General features: G+C 39.0%; 1 protein-coding gene across 3 annotated transcripts in view; it reads right to left on the reverse strand.

Annotated features, from left to right (window-relative positions):
* The window catches only part of LOC125453197 (four and a half LIM domains protein 2), a 50,781-nt gene extending 42,734 nt beyond the window's left edge, over positions 1 to 8,047 (reverse strand). Inside the window, exons 1-2 of one of the 3 annotated variants that reach the window (XM_048532441.1) lie at positions 7,970 to 8,047; positions 7,768 to 7,864 (exon numbers count right to left, since the gene is read on the reverse strand). The gene's annotated coding sequence lies outside the window, so the exon portion shown is untranslated. Of the gene's footprint in view, positions 1 to 7,540; positions 7,704 to 7,767; positions 7,865 to 7,969 lie in introns of those variants that run through there. The other 2 variants (XM_048532438.2, XM_048532439.2) reach the window with 2 other exon arrangements.
* Positions 8,048 to 14,870: the final 6,823 nt, after the last annotated feature.

Here is a 14,870-nt window from a genome sequence, read left to right on the forward strand (position 1 = left end):
ACGAAAATATTTTTTGTCCTCACTTGCCACTGGAGAGTTCCTGGAGGACTGGCGAGTAGCTGATGTTGTTCCTCTGGGAAAATCAAGGAAACAATCAACCAGTGAGTCCTACATTGGTGGTTGTGAAGCTATTGGAGAGAATTCTTAGGGATAGGATTTACACACATTTCGAAAAACATGGCTTAATTAGGGACAGTTAGCATGGCTTTGTACAGGGTGTGTCATGTCTTTGTAACTTGATTGAATTTTTTGAGAAGGTAACAAAAGTGATCGATGAGAGTAGAGCAGTGAGTGTTATCTACGTGGATTTTAGTAAGGCTTTCAACAAGGCCCCTCATGGTAGGCTCATCAAGATGATTAAGATGCATGGGATCCATTGTGGCTTGGCTGCGTGGATTTAGGATTGGCTCGCCCATAGAAGGCAAAGTGTAGTGGCGGAGGTAGTAGGAACTGCCGATGCTGGAGAATCTGAGATAACAAGGTGTAGAGCTGGATGAACACAGCAGCCACGCAGCATTAGAGGAGGACGAAAGCTGACTTTTCAAGTCTGGGCCCTTCTTCAGAAATGGAAGGGTGTTTATCACGCTGGAAATCAGGGACTAGTCATGTTCCGCAGGAATCCGTTCTGGGACCTTCGCTGTTTATGATATATATAAATGACTTGGATGAAAATGTAGATGGACAAGTTAGTAAGTTTGTAGACAATAAAAAGATTGGTGGAGTTGTGTATAGTGCAGTAGGTTGTCAAAGGATACTGCAGGATACAGATCAGTTGCTAATACGGGTGAAGAAATGGTAGATGGAGTTTGGGCTATCAAATGTTAAGGAAAAGTATACAGTGATGGCAGGACCCTGACCAGCATTGATGTACAGAGGGATCTTGGGGTGCAAATCTGTAGTTCCCTGAAAGTGGCCACACAAGTATATAGGTTGGTGAAGAAGGCATGTGGTATGCTTGCTTTTATTGGTCAGGGAAATTGAGTACAAGAGTCAGGATGTCATGTTGCAACTTCTTAAGACTTTGGTTAGGCCACACTTAAGAGTACCGCGCTCAATTCTCATTGCCATATTACAGGAAGGATTTGGAGACTTTGGAGAGGGTGCAGAAGAGGTTTACCAGGATGATCCTGGATTAGATGATATGAGCTATAAAGAGAGGCTAGAAAAAACTTGGGTTGTTTTCTCTAGAGCAGTGGAGGCTGAGGAGAGACTTGATAGAAGTATATAAAATTATGAGAGAGGGTGGACAGTCAGAATCTTTTTCCCAGAGCTAGAATGTCTAAAACTAGGGGGCAAGCATTTAAGCTGAGAGTGGGAAAGTTCAAAGGAGATGTGAGGGACAGGTTTTTTACACAGTGAGTGATGGGAGTGTAGAATATGCTGCCAGGGGTGGTGATGGAGACAGATACGATAGGGGTGTTTAAGAGACTTTTAGAAAAGCACATGAATATGCAAGGATTGGGGGGATATGGACCAAGACAGACTTAATTTGGTGTCATGTTTGGCACAACATCGTGGGCCAAAGGGCCCGTTCTTGTGTTGTGTGGATCTATGTTCTATGTTCTAGAAGGCAGGCAAAGATTTTGGTAGCACAGTGTTTAAGGCCTGGCCTTCTGCCCTGAGAGCTTTCAACCAATGGAGAGCTCTATATTTTGCATTGGTTACACGCTAATTGCTACCTACCCAATGATGGTTAATTCAATCATCAAGTTTATTTCGGAGAACTCCTGTTGTGGTTGAAGACATGTTTGTGGACATTTGTACCATGGCCCTGCTGCAAGCCACCTTTAACCAGTTGTTATTCTGAAACACATGTTTCTCATGTATTGCATGCTCCAAAAGGTACAGTTTAATCTGGTGAAATTGAGTTTTAATGATCACTCTCGACACGGTGATATATTAAACATAGGTTTATTCCTGTTGCCATTGGAAAGCATGACCTGCCCTCAGTCTGCTGCCAACTAATAACCAACTGTCACCCCGCCTCTTGCTCAGATCTGGCAAGTCAGAAGTAGGTATCCATAAGATACAGTGGACCATAAGCAGCAGCAATTGGTTTCAGCCACAATCTGTGACTTTTTGCCCAGCACTTGCCTTGGTGTACCATTACCAGCAATCGAGGGTGCCAACCCAGATTTACTGAGGAGTGAAGGTGGGCGTGCTGGGAGCAGTACCAAGCATTGTGAAGTCACAACACAGGATGAATTGCATCCCAAATGGCAGAAGCAACATGTGCTAGATAAAACTAAGCAATCCCATAACCATTAGATCAAAAGACGGCTCTACATCCTTCCACAGAGATACTCACATCTCATGAAAACTTAATAAGTGAGCCAAGCTGATTAATATAAAAAGAAATGCAATAATTCTTCTTCAAGTTATGAAAAATGTCTTTTAAATCTCTTTTAAATTACAGCCCTTTTGTCATTTAGCGGTTCTAAAGTAATTAGGCTAAACCTGTTTCTCTCTGGAGAACTAGAGAGCCAGCTCAAGACTTGGCAACACCATCAGCAAATGTAAGCACTGTCACCCAATACATTATAGGTTTTGATACTCTGTGCTATTATCAAATCACTTTGAGTTGAAGCACTCAGTAAAATAAATGGAATTTCATTTTTTTAACACCTAACTTTGAGATCCTGAGATATGACATGATAACTTTACAAAAACCAGAATCATTGAACCATGGGAATATTAGTTGTGTCTTAAGTGCAAATGCAGAAGTATCAGCAAATATCAAATGCACAGCAGGTTAGGTGCAATTATTATAAAAATTTTGCTTTTAAGGTACATACTTCTCAAACCTGGCTGTAACAATAATGAAGCCTAAATAGAGTAAAAACAAAACTGACTCACTGTTTTTAAACAGCTAGGAATAAAACTCCATCGAACTATTTCATTATTTAAATATAAACAACTTCTAATTAAGGAGATTGGGTGGTTTGTTTAGATCTCATGTAAGAAAAGTTCCAGCAAAAATTGGCATGAGAGAAAACACTGACAGGAATGGTGGGACTAGTTTAGTTTAGGATTATGGTTGACATGAAGTGGTTGAACTAAAGGGTCTGTTTCCATGTTGTAGAACTCTACAACTTTCTGAGTGATTCTTGTGCCTTCCAAAAAAGGCAGGTGCCCAGCTCCATGAAATATAGTTATGAGACAAAGCATACTACCAATGAGTATAGCAGCACAGCCAAACATTACATACAATGTAGGCCAAAGTATACAGCAATAAATGTTGGATGCTTGTGATAATGGGACAGCAATAACCTACATATAAACTGGGTAAATCACATTAATAATGGTAGCCTGTCCAATGTCTTCCACAACTGATGCTTCTCCACCATCATGGTTGATAAGGCCTTGGACTATATCTGTAACATCTCCTGTACTTCCGCCCTCACCCCTTCACTTCCCTGTCACAAGACCAATAAGATCCCCTAGCCCTCACTTACTATCCCATCAGTATCTGCTTCCAAAGGGTCATTAGCTGCCGTTTCTGGTACATACAGCATGTCATCTGTAAATTTGGTTGTAGTACCTTCTATCCCTGCATGCAAGCTGTTAATATAGATTGTAAATATTTGGAGCCCAAGGACCAAACCCTACGGCACCCCAATAGTTACATCTTGCCAACTAGAAAAAAAAAGCCCATTGATTCTGACTCTCTGCTTTCTGTTGATTAGATAACCCTCAATCTAAGCTAATAAGTACCCAAGATCCATGTAATCTTACCTTGTTTACTAACCTTTTGAACCCACCTTATCAAATGCCTTTTTGAAGTCCGGATCGACCACATCTACATATTTGAAGAACTCGAGCAAATTAGTTAAATATAATTTGCCCGACATAAAATCATGCTAACTCAGATGGCATTTTGACTTTCCAAATATCCAAAACTTTCCAAATATTACTTCCTTACTAGTAGAGTTCAATGATTTCCCAGTGACAGATGTTAAACTAACTGGTCATAGTCACCTTTTCTGCCTCACTCCCTTTTTACATAATTAGCATTTTACCAATCTGTTAGAACCTTTCTGTATCCAGAAAATTTTTGAATATTATAATCAATAATTCACTATCTCTGCTGCCATTCTTTTAAGATCCTAGGAAAAGTGTATCAAACCCTAGAGGCTTGTCTGCCTTCAATCCCTGTAGATTGTTCAGTACTTTTTCCCTAGTGATAATGATTGTTTAAGTTTCTCCCTTTCTAAGACATCTGAATTATCTGGTACTATTGGGAAGGGTACCAGTGTCCTCCACCATGGAACCTGAGCCAAAATACTGATCTGGTGTTTCTGACAGTTCTGTGATATTTATTTATCGGATGAATAGGTTTGAGGGGCAGAATGGTTCATTCCTGCTCCTAATTTGTACGTTGTCATTTGGCATCAAAAGTGTTATATGCTGCTGGATCTCCAAATTAATTGTGGTACCAGAGAATAACAATTTAATATAGAGGAGTTTTTAAGCTGAGCCAAGGTTGTCACCTTTCCAATTCATGTTCTAATTAGTGCTTTTCATAGTTAAATCTCTTTGTTACAAAAGAAAATATCCCAGAAAAACAAAAAGTCATTTGATAATGACTTCATTAAACCTTTCATTAAAACAAAAGGGCGAATTGCACCCCATGCATCCCTTAGTGAAATGAGGTAATTCCCTGGGAGCTGTAGCATTCCATGCTGATATCAATGGCTTCTTTCTAATGAGATGAATGCTGTGAAATGTACTGGTATGTACTAATACAGAGTACCATCTAATTCTGGTTTGAACTTTCCATTTCCCCCAAGGACTTCTTGCTTCACAACTAAAAGGACAACGTGCCAATAACAGCAGGTGCCAATGCTGAGTACTAAGTATACCCACTGCCTCCTGGTTGTCTCAACGTATATGTCATGACAAAATGATAATTGTTATTACTATAGAAATGACCAAGGGAATCTCAGCTCAGTTAATCCAAGACATTTGTATAATGGTAGAATGGCTTAAATACCTACAGAAAAGTATTTTATCATTATTGTTTACTTTATGTCCTTCCCTCATTTTACCCTCAATATTTTTCTAAACATTTTATTTTCCAGCAATGTTACTACTTCTAGGTCAGTGTATATAATTTCCTCACATGCCTGTGATCTGATGCATATTGGCTTCATGTCCTCTCAAAACCTTATGAAATTATTTAAAGCTATAAAAAATCCTTTATTTTAAATTTTGCCCCTACCTTTAAAATGGAAAGCTGGAAGAAGAGAACAGAGAGTTTAAGAAAGTATGAAGTCAAAATAATAAACTAAAGGCACAATGTCAAAATTTGATGTCTCCTTTTTAATTACATTTTAAAGTATTCATTTTGCATTTTAGGTTCAACATTATCTCTTGGGTGAAAGCAATCTTGAGTCAAAAGTCTGTGTGTTAGAATCACAAGCATGTAGTTTGCAAAATGCTGTGCTAAGGAGAGTGCTGCAATGTCGGAGTGATGTTAACTCAATCATCACCTGTTTGTTCAGGTAAATTGTTAGAACTGTTAAACTGCATTCAAAGAAGATGAGGAAGTCCATCAATCCTCAACCAACACCACCAAAAATGCAAATTCACTGATCATGTTTATTCACTGATGTATGTATTACATGGTGAATCAAAATAGTTGTTCTGTTTATTTACCTTTCAACTGTTATAACACTGAAATGTATTTATGTATAATGCTTTGAGACAATTGAACAACATAGTAAGGCACTATGTAAGTAAGTATAAGAATTTCATCATTATTTTCATCAAAATAAATTGAATTAACTGTATAGCATTACTATCAGCATTTGTTTTCATATCATGACACTTGGGATTCTCAAGATCTATATAACCAAGGAAACATTCAAGAGCACCTGCTTGCAGGTAAAGGTTGAGTCAGTTCTTTCAGTGATACCTCTTAAGCAATGCATCCTGCTTAAACAAATAGATTCAAAATTAAATTAGTTGCAAAAGAACACAAGTAAAAGAGATGTAAATGCTCATTAAAAATAATTGACCATTAAAAAAATGTAAAAAGAGATGTGGAGATTCTAAATGAAAGTAGATTAAGAGGTGTTTTTAAATTGTAGAAAGAAGTAACTGAATGAAATATTGACCTGTTAGAGCTATAGAGAAATATGTGTCTTATTAACTTGGGAAGCTTACAGTTCATACATTGTGATATGGAAACAATAAGTAATAATGCAGGAGTAGGGGTAATCATTTCATTGGTTGAAAAAATATGATATACTTGCGGAACAACAAACTAGCTTGGCGAACCAACCAACCTCAATATACTTGTACTTATATATTTATCATGTTGTTAATTCTAGGGTGCGGGAATATATCCTGCTGTGTTCAACAGAAAATCCCATTGTCTAATCCTTCGTGCTCTGCACATAAAGGGAATGGAGACCTAGTAAAAGCCCAGAGATCATTTGACATGAAGTGGAAATTTGTGTTATGCGTATAACCTATAAAGGTAAGTATATGTTATGTACTGTATTGAAAGAAAGTGAACTGGTAACTTGGTTTTCCATCATGGATGCTGCCAGACATGCTGAATATTTCAGGTATTTTCAATTGCTATTATTATGTTGCCAACAGTCATTCATAGAAACATCATACATACAGCAATGGAATGAACAACAAATTAATCTGATTACTGTGTCAGTGAAATAATTTTGCAAAACAAGTGAAAGTGGTTCCCTTGAAGACGCAGTATGTGAGTATACAATTAATCATGATAATGGATCATGCAGATTCACCTAATGGACTGGGATGAGTAACTGGTTTCAGTTATGAATGCAGTCATAGGTGTCTTTGTTCTTGCTCTTATTGACCTAGGTTACGACAGCTTGTGATTGAGCTAGCAGCTGGCAATAACTAGACTAGCATGTCACGAATTGGCTACTTTTAGCTATAGAAACAAATCTCAGCACCAGAGAAATAGGATAAAACTAAAGAGGAGCTAAATTATAAAAAATATTAGAAAGTTACTAGAGATGAGATATTTAATGATAAGAGCGCAACACCATAACTTCAAGATCAATGATACTTGGGACTAAATTACTGAAACATTGAAAATATTTCATGAGTTTCCTTAAATTAATTTGTGGTTCCTGATGTAAATACTCAGACTTAACATATTGCAGAATGGCCACTGAAGGCTGAGTGTTATATATGACACTCTGATTGTTAACTTCTATGGGCCATCACCTCACCTACAACGAAAAGTGTTATACAAAATGAAAAAGTTGTAGGAGATCTTTTCCAGATTCATTGTCATAGATGCTCCAGTGCTGGACAATTTGTGAGGAGCAATCAGTTACAGATCTATTTGCATCACCAAATTTCAAAACTACCCTGTAAGTATTTAATGCTTTTACTTAATTAACCTGTTAATTGAATCACTTCAGGGAGCATAAGTAGCAGTTTGCTCTATTAGAAGAGCAATTGAAGAAAAAGCAATGACTGGAAAAAAAATAATTATAATAGAAAAAGAAAGTAGAAAAGTTGGAAAGCCACCAGTCCTTACCTCAAAGTTGGCTGCAGCTATGTTCACTTCCAAGCAATTGAATGATAGAATAAGACAAATGGAGAGACCTATTGCTTTTTTTTTGCCTGTCAAAGCTTCGTATTTTCTCGATGACACCAGCAATTAAACAGATAGCAATTCTTTTGCCAGCCTATAAATACAGTATATTTCAAGCAACTGCTGTCCACTAGAGATAAGAACCACCGATGCTATGCACAACATCCTACCTTTTAAGGTATCAGAAATTTAACAACATGTGGCCAGCAATGGAAAATCTGCACAAGTAGAAAATGTAGCTGCTTATCCGGTCATGTCAAGGACAAACTGAAATGGAAATAAATCATGGTCAAACTCAATTAAAATTTTTCTTATTTCTAGAACTTTATTGTCACGTAAGCAACTGAACATTTTATAAAAGAAACTCAATACCTGAGATTTAGATTCATAAATACAGAATGATTCCAGACTATGAAGCACGCTTATGAAGCCCTACAGGTGATCTTCATGCCGATTGTCTTAATCCCTAATCTGTTAAGTAACACAGTCGTGGCTAGGATCAGATTTAACAATTGTCTCACAGTCAGACAACTGCAATAAAATATTATTAAGTTTCAGCAGAAACCATCACAGAAGCTGGAAAAGAAGAACCTTTGGTCATTCAGTTTAATAGATCGAAAAGATTACAGTCTTAAACACACAAATACATTTCTAACTGCACGTTATCTAATCATCACTGTGTTGCTTGTGATGTACTAGACTAGTATCTAAGATATCCATGTTAATACTTCACAAGTGTCACTTCAATCCTTCCTCAGTAGATTGCTAGGTTTAAGTTTAATTACTAAATCATGTTTTTCATTCATTCATGGAACGTGTGCATTCCTGGCTGAGCTATCATTTATTGCCTATCACTGACTGCCTCTTGAACTGATTTCAGAAGGCAGTTAACAGTCAACCACATTACTGTAGGTCTGGAGTCACTTGCGACCAGACCGGGTAAGGGTGACAGATTTCATCTCCTAAACAACGTTAGTGAACGAGGTGGGTTTTTACAACAATTGATAATAGTTACATTGTCATATAAGGATAGAATGACTTTAAGAGATGTATTTTGGTCCTAGTTTTTGTGTTATGAAGAAAGTGTGAGACAGAGGAGAAAAACTGTCTGCTCAAAGTCAATAAAGTAAACAGCTTGTGAGGCTTAAAGGTTTTTTTTTAACTGGAACAATAGAAGCAGCCTGAATGGGTGTGGTCAACCTTCCACTCAACCAGGATTTTTAGTTCCAGCTTTCAGCAGTCGCTGGAATCTTGAAGTTGGATGTGGAAGCTTTTATTCCTCTCTCTGTTACAACTAAAAGCTGCGGTTCTCTTCCTGCTGCTAGAATTGCATGTGAGACAATCTATTTTACTGAAATAGTAGAAACTGCACATGCTGGAGAAGCTGAGATAACAAGGAGTAGAGCTGGATGAACACAGCAGGCTGAGCAGCATCAGAGGAGCAGAAAAGCTGATGGTCCCGAATTACTGAATTTGCTTTTGCTAAGATTGTGGTTATGGGATGTTAATATATTGGAACAGTTAATCAGGAGTAGTTAATATATATATTATTTTCTTAAGCATTTCAATAGACTTACCGTTATGCCAATTCTCTTATATTTATTTTGTTTGTATTTTAACTGTAGTATAAAAATAAAGCATGTTTTGCTTGAAATTGAGTAATTTGACCAATCAAATTGCATCTAGAATGTAACACCTTACACTTACCTTTAAAACAAGAACAAGTTAGAGTCTATGCTAGCTTCTTAAAATATTTTAATGGGTCTGGTCTGTACCAAATTGGAGGCTCTGGTCAGGATCAAAATCTGTAATTCCAGTTTGGGTTTAGGATTATTGGAATCAAATGCAGTGTTGGTGTTCTCTTTTCAGGTGTTGCATTTGGCTGGTTGAAATAAGATGTGCCTTATGTAGTAAATGATCTCTCAGTCACTACAAGCTGCCTGGATGGTGGAAGAAGGTGAGCAAGGTGAAGCTTTGAATTGACTGACAAGCTGGAGTTAACAACAATAAAGAGAATGCAGACAGAATAGCCAGTGTCAACCCAGCTCTGATTGTCAGTGGTTAGATTGTCTCTTATTTGAAAGGAAATGCCTGGCATTTCCTTGGCACAAATGTTACTTGTCAGCCAAAGCCTGGATATTGTACAGATCAATGACTAAGGATAGCTTGGTAGCTTCGCTATTGGCTGGGCCTGCCCGAATGGGCTAGCCGCAGATGGGAGAGAACTGACAAAAAGATAAAATCTTTCTGACGTCACCCTCATCAGTTTACCTACCGCAACAACAACTTATATTTGTACACTGGCTTTATCCCATGACTCAGCAACAACCGGTCTTTGTAAAAGAGAATTCCAAATGTTAACATGTCTTTAGGAGAATGAGTTACTCCTTATCTCGGCCTTAAATGGGAATATTCTTATTTTTAAACCAGACCCTGCAGTTCTAGTTTGGGCTACAAGCAAATACATCCTGGCAAAATTTTCTTTTTCATTCATTCGTGGGATATACACATCACAGGCTGGTCTGTAATACATCCCCATCCCTATTTGCCCTTGAGAAGGTGGTGGTGAGCTGCCTTCTTGAACTGCTGCCTTCCACATATAGCAATTTGGTTAACAATGCTCTCAAGGAAGTAATTTCAGGATTTTGACCCAGTGACACTGAGCATTGGTGGCACAGGAAGTGGATGCTTGTTGATGTGGATTCCGGCAGCTTTGTCCTGGGTGGTGTCAAGCTTCTTGAATGTTGCTGGAGCTGCATTAGTCCAGGCATGTGGTGACTGTTCCATTGCACTCCTCACTAGTGCCTTGTAGATGGTCGACACATTTTGGGGAGTCAAGAGGTGAGTTGTTTGCTGCAGTGTTCCTAGCCTCTGATCTGCTCATGTAGCCATTGTGTTTATGTATTGACTCCAGTTGAGCATCTGCTCAATAATAACCGCCAGGATGTTGATTGTTAGTGTTTCAGTGATAGTAACACCACTGAATATGAAGGGTTAATGGATAGATGATCTCTTATTGGAGATGGTCACTGCTTGGCATTTGTGTGGCTCAAATGTCACTTGCTACTTGTCAGCCCTAGCCTGGATATTGTCCAGATCTTTTTGCTTTTGAACATGGCTGCATCAGTATCTGAGGAGTCACAAATAGTGCTGAACATTCTGCAACCATCAGTGAAAGTCCCCACTTCTGCCCTTATGATGGAGGGAAGGTCATTGATGAAGCTGCTAAAGATGGTTGGGCGTAGGAAACTACCCTGAGGAACTCTTGCAAAGAAGCCCTGAAGCTGAAATGATTGACCTCCAACAACCACAACCATCTTTCTATCAGGTATTACTCCAAACAGCAGAGAGTTTTCCCCTGATACTCATTGATTCCAGTTTTGCTAGGGCTCCTTGATGCCAGTCTTGATCAAATGAAGCCTTGGTGTCAAGGGGTGTCACTCATGCCTCGCCTCTGGAATTCAGCTGTTTTGTCCCTGTTTGAACCAAGGCTGTAATGAGGTCAGGAGCTGAGTGGCCCTGGCGGAACCCAGACTCGGCACCACTGAACAGGTTGTTGCTGAGCGTGAGCTGCATGATAGCACTGTTGATGACTCCTTCCATCACTTTCCTGACGATCAAGAGGAGACTGATGGGATTATAATTGTTTGGTTGGATTTGTCCTGCTTTTGGTGTATGGAACATTTCTGGGCAATTTTCCACATTGTCTCATAAATGTCAGTGTTGTAACTGCACTGGAACAGGTTGGTAGGGTAGTGGCAAGTTCTGGACCACAAATTTCCAGTAACGTTGCTGGAATGTTGTCAGGACCCTTGGCCTTTACAGTATCCAATGCTTCTAGCTGTTTCTTGACATTACGTGAAGTGAATCAAATTGTGTAAAGACTGGCATCTATAATGCTGGGGATCACTGGAGGATGCCATGTTGGATCATCCACTTGACACCTCTGTCTGAAAATTGCTGCAAATGCTTCAGCCTTATCCTTTCCTCTGATGTTTTGGGCTCTTCCGTCATCAAGGATGTGGAGATTTGTGGAGCTTCCTCCTTCAGTGAGTTGTTCAATTTCCCACCTACACTGTTCACAACTAAATGTGGCAGGGCTGTAGAAATTAGATCTGTTCTATTGGTCACCACAAGGGCTGAGATGACAATGACTTGATATCAAGGTCAAAATAATAGCAAAATTAAAGTCAATGGATATCAAGAACAAATTTCTCAAATTGCTGATGTCATGCTTAGCACAAAGTAAGATGATTGTGACGATTGGAAGTTAATCATTTCAGTCTCGGGGCATCGTTATAGGAGTTTCTGCATTGTTTATTGTCTTTACAGTCACTGTGACACCCAACTCTTCAGACACTGAAACAATCCATGCTTCCATGTAGTGAGATCTGGCTGGCATTCAGACAGTAATAAGTGCCATTTAACATTCTCATCATATATATATATATATATATACCATGCCATGACTATTTCTAACAAAACAGAATTTAATCACCATTCCTTGGTGTTCAGTAGCAATGCCATAACAGTATCTAACACAATTGATGTCCTGGGGGTTGCTATTGACCAGAAACTTAACCGGACAAACATTTAATACTATGTCTACAAGAGTAAGTCAGAGGCTGGGAATTAACCTCTAAGCACCAATAGATCCCATTTCCTCAAATACTGTTCATCATCTATGAGGCACAAAAAAATGACACCTTATATTTGAGTGATGCACTCCAATTCTAGATGCTCAAACCATTGGAAACTATCTCAGAAGCTACTCTTTCAGACCTCCCAGCCCTCTCTATATTTTAATAGGAACACCTCATGGTCTTCTAAAGTCCAAAGATTACAGACTCATTCTACTCAGTGTCTCGTCCTTGGACAAATTTCTCATCGCCAGTATTAATACCATGAACCTTTGCTATATCATCTTTCAGGCATGTATACTGTGTCATGTATATGGGTAGAAAGATCCTCCCATCATTCCTCTTTCCTTTAACTGGGTCTAAAGTCCCAATTGGTTTGTAGTAGGACAGCAACCATCAAGAGTGAGTCTTAATGAGAAGGAGCTCAACTTTATAAGATGTCATTTATTGCATGATATCAATTAGGTGTAACTTACATCAGTAAGCTAAATATTATTACTAGGACTAGGAGGAGACCTAAGGATATTGGGTCTTTGTTCTGTGAGATTCTAATTTGCTCTGTCTCAACCTCACCCAGGCCTATATGACATTATCATAGTGGCTGGAGGATAATATAGCCTCCAACACCAGCAATTTCTTTATAAGCACTATCTCCCACAGTTAGCATTTATACATTAATGTATGGTTTTATATTTATGACTACCCCATCTCCCTCTGAGTCTTTACTATCACAATTATAGGCAGTCAATTCTTCCAGAATGTTCTCTCATATTTAGAAGATTTATAGGTTTTTGGCTGAAGGACTGTAAACGCTGACACTGTTTTTGAACTTGCATGGCCCTCAGGCTCCCATCATCATGATACTCCTTGTTGGGTTCATCCCAATATATAATTTATGGACAATTATTCCATAATGAGACAAGATGTCTTCAGTTTCTCCATATCACTGCCTCAGTTGTATGAGCAACATACAATTGATATTAGATAGCAAAGTGTGGAGCTGGATGAACACAGTGGGCCAAGCAGCATCTTTGGAGTGCAAAGTTCATCCAGCTCCAAACTTTGTTATCTTGGATTCTCCAGCATCTGCAGTTCCCATTGTCTCTGATACAATTGATATTGGTCTGCTGAGCTTTGAATAACCATTCAATTTCTGTTGATGTCCTTTACCTGTTACCCTTGACACATCAGTCATAGTGACATCTATTGTAGAAAATAGACTGCTGCTCCAATAAGACTGTTCCTTCTGACTGGCATTTTTATTATCCCATGACCTCAGCTCTCTTCCAGGAGAGGGAACTAAACCTTCAGACAGCATCCCCACCACAAACCCCCACCCCCGCCACAATCCCCTACCTCCACCTTAGCAAGTCTCATTGCAGCAGGATAGACCAAGTAATTTAAAAAGGCTGTAGAAAATTCAGTGTCATCCTTCAAAATAAGTGCAGCAACTCAAGAAGATAGATCACCACCCTTTTTCAAGGGCTGTTGGGCTGGACAATAAATGCTGGCCCAGCCGGTGAAGCCCACATTGCTTCAGTGAATAGTTACAAAACATTTAAGCACCTGTACTTCATGCTTAGCTTATCCATTCAACTTCAGGGACCTCAGTGAGCTTATTACATGTTCACTATCAGAATCGACTGAAAACTGGCTGAAAGACTTGTTAATAAACTGTGGTCCATTGTATGATATGACCATATCAGGGATCCAAAGTAGAATGAATATTTCATGCAAGACCTTCCCAACTACACCTGTGTTGGTGATATTTAACTTTCTTACCTGTATCAACAGAGAAATATCAACAGCAATACGGTAAGAGTGTCCATCAAAGTAAATCTATTCCCACTCATTCACGTGGTTTAGTCTAGGGGAGGCAATGGCTGAGTAGTATGATCACTAAACTACTACTCTAGAGACCCAGGTAATGTTCTGGGGACCTGAATCTGAATCCAACCATGGCAAATGGTAGATTGTGAATTCAATAAATATCTAGAATTAAGAGTCCACTGATAACCATGAAACCCTTTTTGATTGCCTGAAAAACTCTTCTGGTTCATTAATATACTTTAGGGAAGGAAATCGCCATCCTCACCTGATCTGGCCTACATGTGACTCCAAATCCACAGCAATGTGGTTGACTCTTAACTGCCCTCTGGGCAATTAGGGATGGGCAACAAATGCTGACCTAACCAGCAATGCTGTCATCCTATGAATGAGTTTTTTTTAGAAAAAGTACTGGGATTCTTGCTGTTCTGACCTGTGAATGGCACATATATCACAATCAGTTGTTAGGCTAGCAACCTTTTTGAGATTTCTGGCCACAAAACAGATGACCGAACCCTGGCTGAGCTACAGTGAAGCTGGAACAAGCAGTCTTTCATCAAATACCATGATCCATAATTGTGAAATGCTGTCGATGATCAAAATAAGTCCTCAAGGCCAACTCACTGGACCTATGGTATAACCAACCTGATTTGAATTGATTTAATTTATTGTTGTCACATGTACCTAAATACAAGGAAAAGCTTTGTTTTGTGAGCAGTGCAGGCAGATCATAGCAAACAAGGATATGCAGATCATAGAGTGCTTAGACATAGTGAGGCATACAGGTTACAGTGCAGAGGAGGTGT

This window comes from Stegostoma tigrinum, chromosome 6, assembly GCF_030684315.1.
Source record: "Stegostoma tigrinum isolate sSteTig4 chromosome 6, sSteTig4.hap1, whole genome shotgun sequence".
Taxonomy (NCBI): domain Eukaryota; kingdom Metazoa; phylum Chordata; class Chondrichthyes; order Orectolobiformes; family Stegostomatidae; genus Stegostoma; species Stegostoma tigrinum.